Genomic DNA, 12264 nt, shown 5'->3' with positions numbered 1-12264 from the left:
ATTTAGAAATACATTTTAGCAATTCAGAGCAATGACATGATAATTCAAAAAGTTGTATTAATGTTCTGAAGAAATATATGTATATTCAAAGTACTTATATCAAACACAACTCTAGAAGTAACTAAAAGAACCCTTGTGACATAAGTGAATCAGTCTTTTTTTGCAGTTAATGAAATCCGGTTGGGCTTAACTGATTAGGGACTAAGATTTTGCAAGGTTTACCTATTTAACATATGGTTCACCTAACTGGATTTTACCAGTTCACATGAAAACACAAAGTGATTGATTTACTAAGATTTAACTCTCATGTTTAGTTCATTATAGCTTTTTAAACAACTGGTTATATTGTTCTGTCTTTTTTAAAACAAAATTATTGACCTTTGTATGCCCACTTACAACAAGATAAAGAGTGACTGCTCTGATATAATGGTGGGCCATTTGAGTACATGATGGCAGGATTCCCTTTCTGGTGTCTATTTTTAGCTGTAAGTTGGATGTTCTTCTAAAATGTTCAAATGCCTTTCTGCCCCCACCCCATAGAAGCAAGCTTTGGTGTTGGACTGCTTTTGTTAATACACAGTGGACAAATATACATTCCCTATAACTGACCATAATACTACCAGAAAGAATTAATGATGCATCAGAATGCGTACATTTGAAAGATGCATCAAATACTGTATAGGAAGGACACTATCCAAGTGTGGCTGTGATATTGTATGAAATATTATGATTTTGCCACTTTAGTGTTTTTCATAAATAATGACATTTTTGTATTCTTTCAAATTATTTTTGAGCACTTTATACTCTGTTATATTAAGAGCTGGGCTATAGCTGTAACAGAAGTGGATGTAACTATACTTAGGATGATTAGACACGGCCTCTCGGAATAGGCCAAAGCAGCTAAGCTGAGATAAAAATGATAAGGAACCAATCATACAACTCCTGTATTGGGGGTAATTATTTCAGATAGAGGGAATGAGAGGGTAAAAGACCATGAAGCAGGAATGAGCTTTGGCTTCTTTAGAAGCAATATCTGCAGACATATTTTTATGTGGAAACTTGGGGGTGATGTTACAGGCACCGAGTATGTAGAGGCCAGTGATGTTGCTAAACATCCTACAGACAGTCCCCACAGCAAAGAACTGTCTTGTGTCATTTCTTTGTGTCAGTAGTGCCAAGGGTGAGAAACTCGAATTTGAAGGACAGAATGAGGCCAGCATGAAAACAAGTGGGCAAGGAGAGGCTGGCAGAGATCCAGTTGTAGAGGGTTTTATAGGCTGTCATATGACTTTTATACAATGAGTTGAGAGCCATTGGGAGACTTTTAACAGGGCAGTGACAAGATTTGACAAGATACATTTTAAAAAGATTTCTTAGGCTGCTCTGTGGAGAATGGATTGTACAGGGGTAAGTGTGAAGCAAGAATACCATTTGAGTAGGGTTTCATTGTGGTCTAGAATAGAGATGGTTAGTAGCTTGAACTACTACTATAAAAGTTAAGGTAACAAGAAATGGGTGGACTTGGGATAAATTTCAGAGTAAGTGACAGCATTTGATGGGCTGAAAACATTTTTACTTTGGGCAGGAAGAATGGGATCAAAGCAGAGAGCACTCAAAATAGTTTATCTGTTTAGTAGGAAGAAAAAAATTAAAGTCTTTCAGTAAAATATGGAATACTTCACTGCATTTACCCCCTTTTGTCACTTCAACCTGAGCCACATTTTCCAATATAAATGAATTATTTAGTATTTTTTTCTTTCTTGGTTTATGTCTCTTTTATGAAATTAGTTTTTAAAATATTGGCATTTGATAGACTATGAGGCCGTTGCAGCCAGTGAACTTATTTTGCCAGATGTTTTTCTAAAGTTTTTATGAAACAATTTTTTCCCTTATTGTTAAAATTAGGGTTGATGAAGTATAATCCTTGTTTTGTTAATTAAAAGAAACAATTTTATTTTAATAGTCTTTCTCTTAAAGATTTTATTATTGGGTTTGGCTATTTTTATAAAATATATATTTCTGATGTGAAAGAAGAGATAGTTATGAAATAGGATGTTGACCTTTTCTCTTTGCTAGTGAGGAAATTTTTTGATTGATAATTTTAATGTTTTTATATAATTATACATTGAAGTTAAAACATTCAAAATTTGATTTTTTGCCTTGAATTTAGGAACTTGATTTAGTCTCACAGTATTTTTTTGATGTACATGTACAAAAGGAAAAGTGGCCATCTATATAGCCAGAAACTGGTCTATTCACTCTTTATCATTGACTAGCTGGTGAGAGAATATCCCTTCCTACTAATTACGTGCCAAGCTATTTTTTTAATGTTTTAACTATAATAAACCCCTTTTAATGGACAAGCTAGTAATATCAGTATTTTCCTATTCTTCTTTGTAAAGGAATTTTTTAAAGGTTTTTATTTATTTATTTTTAGACAGAGAGGAAGGGAGAGAAGGAGAGAAACATCAATGTGTGGTTGCCTCTTGCATGCCCCCCACTGGGGACCTGGCCTGCAACCCAGACATGTGCCCTGACTGGGAATCAAACCAGCAACCCTTTGGTTTGCAGGCCGGCACTCAATCCACTGAGCCACACCAGCCAGGGCAAGGAAATCTCATTTAAAGAAAGATTAGAATTCACATGTGACTTGTAGATTTTGTTGTGACGTATGTAACATTCTTTGGCTCTTTGTGCCAGAGAATGAAAGTTGGTCAAGTAATAGCAATTTATTTTCTCTTCAATAGATATGAAACCAAATATAGTACTATTTGGAAAGTAAATCTTTAGCAGCATTATCCCCAAATGTAAAAAGTTTTTGAATCAAAATGTTTATGTAGGTAACCAAGTTGTCCTTATTAAATCATGGTAAAGACTGCTTTTTTCCTTACCTAAAAATGGAGGCTTTTATTACCTAAAATATGGTATTGGTTCTCTAAGATATTGTACGCCAAATAAAAACATGAAAACATGGTTGACTTTGTGTCCTCTTAGCATTTGTTTGCTTTGATTTAATGAAAATGAATTTTTATATGGGATATATTTTATAGAAAACAGTTAAAATATAATCATGGATGAAGGCAAAATAAAAACCCTGTCAGAATGGCATTGGCAACAGCAACTTTTCATGGCTCTTTTGCTAGTTATCTATAGTCATTGTTTTGTTCCTCAGCTGAGCTGAAAAGATTCCTAGGACACTGTTTACACTCTTGATTTGCTCTTACTTTTCTATCATAAATGATTTTTGGATATTTGATATTACATTAATCCTAATCTATCTATATTTGTTAGAATAAAGTATAATTTTGGATATAAATAAATATTTTTACTTTCCTACAGTAAAATATTTACTTCCAATTTTTTTGTTTTGTTTTAACTGTAAGGGTAGAATTACATTTTAAGCATAAACTGGATACTTTTAAAATAATAGAATTGGGCTGTCTTTTGATACTGATTTTTTATTTTGTTCTAAGTACTTAAATATAACACTTCTTGATAATGTAGAGTTGTATTTATTTCTGGTTTACATAACATGTAGTACAGAGTTATATCATGTGGAAATAATTTTTCAAGTTTATGATTAATTTAAAAATTACTACCATAAGTTACAGGTCTTCATAGAGTAGCCAGTGTTTCTCCCCTTCTACTTGACATCTGTATTTGCCTTGGAAAATGGATTACAAATAACCCTCACTGATTTGGTGGAGGTTATGAGTCAGAATAGAGTTGCTAGGGGATGGTTGGCACACACAGGTGCCTCCTTAGTTCCTTAGTTCAGGGGGCCTGGAGCCAGTCATGTCTACTCACAGTCCTCCTGAATGACACTCACGCTCTCTGATCTTCCCGTACCCACTGTGCGTTCCTGGCATGCCCTTGTTCTTTTGAGCAGCGCTGGGTTTTTATATTCATGAATTAGGCAGAATATATAAAAAACGACAACTTACTCTAGAGAACTTTTATATGTACTCTCAGTTTATACTTTCTAATTTAACATCATAAAATGTCATCATTTTTCTCCTACAGAATGATTTAAAATGTAATCAGCTTGTAATTCAGAAGCAACAATATATGCGTATGGACAGCTCAAGACTTCAGGAAAGAAACACTGAATTTTGTAGGTAGTGGATCTCCTATAGAATTTTTTATTTGTTACTGGGCTTTTTCACCCTTATTTCAAGCAGAAAAATAAGTTCGAAGAGTAATACCCTTTCTCGATATTTTATGTGCAGGGAAATAGTGGAATAAAGAAGAACTCACCAAGCAATGGTACAGGCGATGCTGCTTTGTTGTCTGAGGTTATTTTAGTTATTCTATTAGTACACAGCCATAAATACAGTGACTAAAATAGTTACTTATGAACTAAATTGAAGAAAAAGCCCTAATGTAAGTTTTAACTTTTTATTGCTAATACTCATGTTACTAAAACACTTCGTATGATTTTTTATGAACATATAACATTTCCACAATTAATTTAGAAAATCGTTTTCCCTCTTTGGGTGCCTGGAATTTTCCATGTTATCCTTATCACATTTTTAATGGTGGAACCTTTGAAAACATCTTTAAGGCCATATGTCTTGGGTATTTAAAAAAACAAATATTACTTGATTTAAAAATATAGATATTAAAGCCAATTTCAAGTAAAAAGGAATTTTTTATAGCTGTTGTCTCCGTATCACTTGAGCCACTTTGGGTCTTCCAGTCTAAAGTTGCTTCTACTTTGTTAGTTAGAGATATTTTGAGGCTGAACTAACTTCTTATTTTTCTGGACATTATGTATCACTTAATTAAAATTAAGAAATACCAGCATAACATAAATCTTAGATTATTGTAGAGTACCAGTCTGAATGAACATTTGGAGGAGGTGGATAATAAGCATTTCTACAGTAAAGAAAATAAAACTACTGATGGATTATAGAGTCTACATACTTTACATTTAAATAAATCAAATTCAGATTTCATACATAGGTGTATGTGACTAAAGTATAAGTAAGTATCTGTGGGTCAAGTTCATGTGATTTTGTTTGATTAAGATTAATTTCTTAGATGTACACGTACCTGAATTGGTTTCTGAAGGACTGGTTAAGCATAGACAAAAGAAAAGTTATGTCTAGTAAGGAGAGGCAGAGAAAAATGAACCAACTTGCTTAGCTTTTAAATGCTTTTTTTTCCTTCTTTTGCTGGTCAGAAAAGAAAATGCTTTCTTTTTCTTTCTTTTTCTTTTTTCTTTTACATTTTGTCATTTCACAGGCTGTGTGTGTGTGTGTGTGTGTGTGTGTGTGTGTGTGTGCTTTAAAGAATCAAATTAACCTAAATAGAATAGAGTATGCTAACAATTAAATAAAGATTGAGCAAACTTTATATTTACTAGTCTAAGAGGTTTTTTTTTTAAACTGTTTTTCTTAGTTTCCTTTTATGTATGTCACCCAGATGTTACATCTTGTCAGGGGGAAACATCTCATGGGTAACAGAAATGAACTGACAAGTTTTTGTCCCCACTGACAACTTGAAGTGATAAGCCTTCTTAAGAAAGACAGCTTTTGATATAAATATCCTTTAATTGAATTTTAATTGAATTTATATTTTAAAAGAAATATATAGTGGTACAGTAGGTACCTACCCTAAATTTAAACCCCTCACATAAATTAAATGAAATTGATTGCCAGCTCTGACTTATATTTTAAAAATATGAATTCTGTGAAAAGGTACCACAGTGTTAATACGAGGGCCAGAAGTTTTCCTAAAATATCATATTTTTTACACCTACACACTGTCAAAACTCGAGAACATTTCCTTGTATTTATCATACCTTCAGAAGATTCTTGCCTCACTTTCCTTACGAATTAAGTATTTGTAGATGCTTGAAATGGGGATAGTCTCTTAGATGAGTTTTCCTAGCCTGCTTAAACAGCCCAGAAATGTCATGAAAAAACATATTAGTGTGTTGTATCTAGTTACTTTCCCAGTTGAGGGTTTTATCTGTGTTATTAGCAACCCTTGTCTCTAATTCAGGCATGGACAGAGATATTTATTAGATACTTCACTATGTGCTAAAATAGAGATGAAATGGAAAATAAAGGCACAGCACACAGGTTCAGTGTATGGCTATGAGGGCTATGACAGAAGTATGAATAGGTGTCATAGGAGCTTGGGAACTGCCTCATCTATGCTGGGCTTCAAAAGGGAAGATTTCCTAGTGAGGAGACACTAGGGCCAAGTCTGAAAAGGATCAAGAATGAATTAGTTGGTGAAGATGAAGTTGGAGTGCAGGAAGGACTTACAGGCAGTGGCAGTCTGTGAACATGCTGTATGTGGAAAGCACAGCAGTGTCACCAGAACCAAAATAGGAGTCTGGGAATAGCTGAACTACGGTAATTCTAAAAGGCCACCTTTGAAGTCATGTGCACTGTCTTGGATTTCAGAACGATCTGATAATCGTAGTAATCTGAATAGCAATTTGTTTCTTTTAAATTTTTTTTAAAAACAAGCAAGGGATTTCTTTTTCTCATGTAATATAAACTGTGTGTTGATACATACAGAGCTGATAGAGCAGCTCTGCTGAAAAAAAAAAACAACCAAGATCCTTCAGGTTTCCTGCACCTCTCTCTTTAGGTATAGCTTTCATCCTGCTGCTTGCAACGGAAAGGGGACGAGTGGAAAGAAAATCGTTTCCTTAGGAAGATTTGTTGTTTTTTTTTTAAAAAAAAAACCTTATAGGAAAGAATTTCAACTAATAAAGAGTTGCAAGAACAGTACAATGAATTAGTGTATGTTTCACCTAGATTCAGCAGTTTGACATTTTGCCCTATTTGTTTTCTTTTTTCTTTTTAATATATTTTATTAATTATGCCATTACAGTTGTCCCATTACCCCCCTTCATTCCCCTCCACCCTGCACACCCCTCCCCCAACATCCCCCCTTTAGTTTATGTCTATGTGTCACAAATTCTTTAGATTCTGTATTTCCCATACTATTCTTGCCCTCCCCCCTGTCTATTTTCTCCCCACCGTCTGTGGTACTTATTCTCTGTACCTTCTCCTCCCTTCTCCTCCCACTCCCCTGCTGCTAACCCTCCATGTGATCTCCATTTCTATGGTTCTGCTCCTGATCTAATTGTCCTCTTAGTTTGCTTTTGTTTTAGGTGTGGTTGTTAATAACTGTGCATTTGCTGTTCTTTCACTGTTCATATTTTTTATCTTCTTTTTCTTAGATAAGGCCCTTTAACATTTCATATAATAAGGGCTTGGTGATGATGAACTCCTTGAATTTGATCTTATCTGAGAAGCATTTTATCTCCCCTTCCATTCTAAATGAAAGCTTTGCTGGATAGAGCAATCTTGGATGTAGGTCTTTGGATTTCATGACTTGGAATACTTCTTTCCAGCCCCTTCTTGCTTGTAAGGTCTCTTTGGAGAAATCAGCTGACAGTCTGATGGGGAGTCCTTTGTAGGTGACTGTCCCCTTATGTCTTGCTGCTTCTAGGATTCTCTTCTTCATTTTAATCTTGGCTAATGTAATTATGCCTTGGTGTGTTCCTTCTTGGTTCCAACTTCTTTGGGACTCTTTCAGCTTCCTGGATTTCCTGGAAGTCTATTTCCTTTGCCAGATTGGGGAAATTCTCCTTTATTATTTGTTCAAATAAGCTTTCCACTCATGGCTGTTCTTCTTCCCCTTCTGGTATCCCTATAATTAGGATGTTGGAACATTTAAAGATGTCCTGGAGGTTCCTAAGCCTCTCCTCATTTTTTTGAATTCTTGCTTCTTCATTCTTTTCTGTTTGATCATTTTTTTCTTCCTTCTGGTCCACTCCCTTGATGTGAGTCCCAGTTTCCTTTCCATCACTATTGGTTTCCTGTGCATTTCCCTTCATTTCAATTAGTTTAGCCTTCATTTGTTTCTCTAATTTGTGCCTAAAATCAACCAGTTCTGTGAGCATCCTGATCACCAGTGTTTTGAACTGTGCATCTGATAGGTTGGCTATCTGTTGGTCACCTTGAAGTATTGCTGTGGGGCTTTGGGCTGCCCTTCTTGAGCCATAATGTTTTGGTCTGTTCACACCTGTTATGTATGAGGGGCAGAGCCTTAGGTGTTCACCAGGGTGGGGCGACCCAGTCCCTGGGCTGTGATGCTGTATGTGGGGGTGGGGTCAGAGGGGGGCAGCGGTGCTTGTTCCATGTTCTCTCTCGGATTTTGGTCCCCTCTGCTGCTTCCTGCAAGCAAACCGGGCCGCCTTGGTGCTGGCTCTTGGGTGTTTGGTCCTGTGCACCCTCTAGGACCCTGTGTGTCTCTCCAACAAAATTTCTGTGAGCCTGGGAGCTTCTCCCAGCACCTCGACCCCAAAAGTTGTTTCAGTTGGTGCTTTTAGGCTTTAATTCCCATACTGGGGCCCTAGCCTGTGCAGGCTGTCTCACTGCTCACTACTTCACCTGGTTTATCTGAGTGTAAATGTGTTACCAAGGTCAGCCAGCTGCCTTACACCCCCACTGGGTCCACCTGTTGCCACCCCACACCTGGGATCTGCCAACCGCCGCCTGGGCACCTGGGTCTGCCTGGATACTTTTTCCTGTATGACCCTGCTCTGACAGCCACTGACTCTGCCCCTCCTACTGGTCTGGCTGAGTGGTTCATTGTTGTCAGACTTCTAAACAGTTCAGTTTTCTGTGTTTTGGTTGCATTTTTGTTACTAAAACTTTGTCGTCTTTAAACTTGGTTGTGTGAGGAGGCACAGTGTTTCCACCTATGCCCCCATCTTGGCTAGAGATCCTCATTTGTTTTCTTTTTCTCAGCCTCTCTCTCTGAACTATTGAGGCTAAGTGGCAGACCTTAGAGCTCTTCAACCCTAAATACTTCAGCACATATGTTCTAAGAACAGTAAAGAGTTCTTACTTACATAACCATGGTACAATGATGTGATGCTATAAAAGAACATAGCTCATATTCACAGTTCCCTGTCTATAGCAAACATACTTTGGTCTGCCTTGTGTTGGGAGACTGGAAGAGGAGGAGAGAATGGCCGTGGACTTTGTATTCCAGAGCTTAGCTCTCCCAAGCCACAAGAATTTTATCTTCTTTCTATTTTTTCTTTTCTTCTTGCACCTAATTAGTATTTTATAAGTTTCGGTTCAGGTAGTGATCTTGATAGAAATACGACCCAATATCAGCTTTCTATCTCAGTTATGATTTTGTGGAAATGACATTACATCTTTGATCTAGAGTGTTTTAATGATAGATGTTATAAAGTCATAGGAAAAATATCTCCTAACCGTGCTTTTCATCAAAAGTTAGTACTAGAGGTTTTATTTGGTACACCATGAGTGAGTGTTCTCCAGCATTAAGACAATTTTAAGAAAGTTGATCATGAGGCATTCAGTTTACTTCATATGTTCATTTTCTACAGTTACTAGACGTATAAGTGAATGAGATGTCTTATTTGGTAAGGCAATTATTTGTTCATGGTTAGTATGTTAGTTATGTTAGTATAGTAACTAGCATAATTTTGAAACTCCATTTGTCTAACTTTGTTCTGCCTACATAAGAAAATCGAGTATATATGTATGTGTACATACATAGATCTACTTCCTTTTCTAAGATATATTTTGCGTATTATTATGAATGTTTCAAATAAAATATATTAACTTTACCATCTTTTGACAATCTAAAACAATTTTGTTATTTTTCTTTCAAGATGTATGTTATTTTAAGTATGAATATGTGGTCTGATTTTGTTAACTTGCATTTTTTATAAAGTTGAGATGTTAAAAATTTACCTTTAGATAATTTTTTTAAGATTTTTTATTTTTAAACAGAGGGGAAGGGAAAGAGGGAAAGGAACATCAATGTGTGTTTGCCTGTCATTTACCCTCTACTGGGGACCTGGCCAGCAACCCAGGCATGTGCCCAGACTGGGAATGGAACTGGCCACTCTTTGATTCACAGACTGGTGCTCAATCCACTGAGCCACATCAGCTAGGGCAAGATAATAATTTTGAAAAATCTTTGCAGTGTTTTTTAGATTGTCAGTAGAAAGTACACATTTAAGTAAGAGCTTCATAGGAAATAAAGTAAATGATAAAATTATAGAAACAAGTTAGCCACTAGATGATGCAATAGAACAAAACAGGAATGTAATTGTTTCTACTAGTCAGAGTATCTTAGTAAACTAAGTTCTGAACTTTTTTGTTATCCTTTTTTAAAAAAATTTATTGATGTTTGAATATAATTGTCTCCATTTTCCCACAACAAACAAAAACTCACTTTAGCTTATATGTAAGAAGAGATATTCTAAGAATGTTATTGGAGTTCACAGAATCTAATACTAGGTGAAGCTACACAAGATTCACTGCAACTGGGAAACAAAAAGCTAGCAGGAAGCAAGGCAACTGCTTCTCTCTTTTCTTCCGGCCACATGGTTTTTCATGTCTACAGCCCTTCTGCTTAGTTCTTTTCTATAGAATGGCTTCCCTGCCCCAAACCCTGTCACGGAGGCCCCGCAGCAGCCATCTGAACCTCTCTGTCTTCCTGTATTGAGATTCCTACTTTCGGCTGGCTCAGTTTGGGCATGCCCTTCTCAGCGTCTGGACATGGCGAGTTCCTTTGAGTCCTGCCATACGTATTCCTTGGTCATTTGTCTGTCTTTTACCTGACAGAGGAGGAGCTGGATTTGAATGGCAGTGAAGAGGTGATTTTCTTTTTGACACATTGAATTTGATTTCTCTGAATTATATCCAAGGGGAAATAAAAAAGTCAGAAATAAAGGTTTGGGTTTAGGAGCAAGATGGAAGTAAGTTAGAGCTATAGATCCAAAGTAATCAAAAGAGAAAAGATTGAAGTCATAACAGTGGATGAGATTGCCCAGAAAAAACATGTGTAGAATAGGACTTCTTCCCCTGGGAGGTTTTTAGATTAACTCCCTGAAATTGTTTGCAAAAATGTGTATAGAAGTATTTTCTGTGGGACAGGTCTGTGCTTTTTATCAAATTCTCAAATAGGTCTGTGATCCAGCAAGGTTAAGAACCAGTGTTAGAGAATGAGACAAAACACTTGAAACTAATACAGAATAATATTAAATATAAACTGTAATTGAAAAGAGTTTAAAAATTTAAACAGTTTACAAAACAAGAATTACAAAGGTCTGAGCAACATGAAGTTCTATCTCATTAGTAATAAAAATACAAAATAAAATGAGAAAACATATTTCAGGGGCTGACAGAGGAGCAGATTTTACACAAGGAGGGTGTGGGTGGGAGAAAGCCCTTTCTAAGGAGAAAAAGCTGGGAAATTAGGAGAAAACCAGGAACATAGGCCCTTAGGGAAGCAAAAAGAAAGGGGGTTATTTCAAGAAGGAATGAGTAAGTGGTGAGTAGTGTAAAATATAGCCCAGAGGACAAGGAAAAGGAAAAGTGAAACTGGCAACAAGAATACCATTGATGACCTTGCTCAATGCCCTTAGTGGCCTCAGAAGGCAGATCGGAGCAAGCTGAGGATGGTGAAGAAGTAAATAAAGTCCATGTGGCTGTCTTCTAGAAGCTTCATTAGTAGAGGGAGGAAAAAAGGACAGTGCTTAGGGGTACTGTCTCAATGGAGACAATTATATTTCTACCTGAGGTAGAAATTGGATTTTTGTTGTCATCATTTGTTTTAAAATAGGAGATGTTTGAATGGTGCCATAGTGAGTTAGAGTGGGAGAATTTGAATGTTAAAGGGCTGAGTAATTGATAGAGAGAAGGCCTGAAGAGTTAGGATGAGGTAGTTGGTTAGGGAAAGGTAGTTAATGTCCACTATTAAATATGTAGACAAACTTCCCTGTCAAATACCCCTTCTGCTGATGAGATTAATACTTTTTTGTCTGGACTAATTTAGCAAATCAGTGTTCACCGAAATCAATTGGTAAATTGGGAGGGGTAAGTCTCCAATTAGTGCTGAATAAATGTTTTCTTATAGCTAAAGATTTAAGGTTTTCTGTTCTAAACTTTTGATTTGAAGGTGAGGTGGGGATAGGTAGTAGTTAGGAAGCAATGCAATTTGTTAAATATGTTCAGAGTATTTCCCACTGTTTCTGAATTATTGCATGTGCTACAGATAGCGGACGGAGGTAGAGTGGAACAATTCTGTTCAAGATCATGAGAGGGAAGAGAATTCACATTATTGAGGCACTAGCCAGGGATATATATTATCTCTTTTAATCTTCACACATCTTTGCATGATAGATGTTACTGTTGTCATTTTTATAGATATGAAGTCCAGTGCATAAGGGTGGTTAAAAAATTG

The 12264-nt window shown here is 36.3% G+C and overlaps 1 protein-coding gene across 3 annotated transcripts in view; it reads left to right on the top strand.

Annotated features, from left to right (window-relative positions):
• ATP6V1H (ATPase H+ transporting V1 subunit H) overlaps positions 1–12264 on the top strand; it is a 138412-nt gene that overhangs the window by 111893 nt on the left and 14255 nt on the right. The window lies entirely within an intron of this gene.

Source organism: Artibeus jamaicensis, unplaced genomic scaffold (genome assembly GCF_021234435.1).
Source record: "Artibeus jamaicensis isolate MK-2021 breed Jamaican fruit bat unplaced genomic scaffold, CSHL_Jam_final scaffold_916, whole genome shotgun sequence".
Classification (NCBI taxonomy): Eukaryota; Metazoa; Chordata; class Mammalia; order Chiroptera; family Phyllostomidae; genus Artibeus; species Artibeus jamaicensis.
The sequence above is the reverse complement of the archived record's forward strand: the minus strand, read 5'-3'. Positions and strand labels throughout refer to the sequence as shown.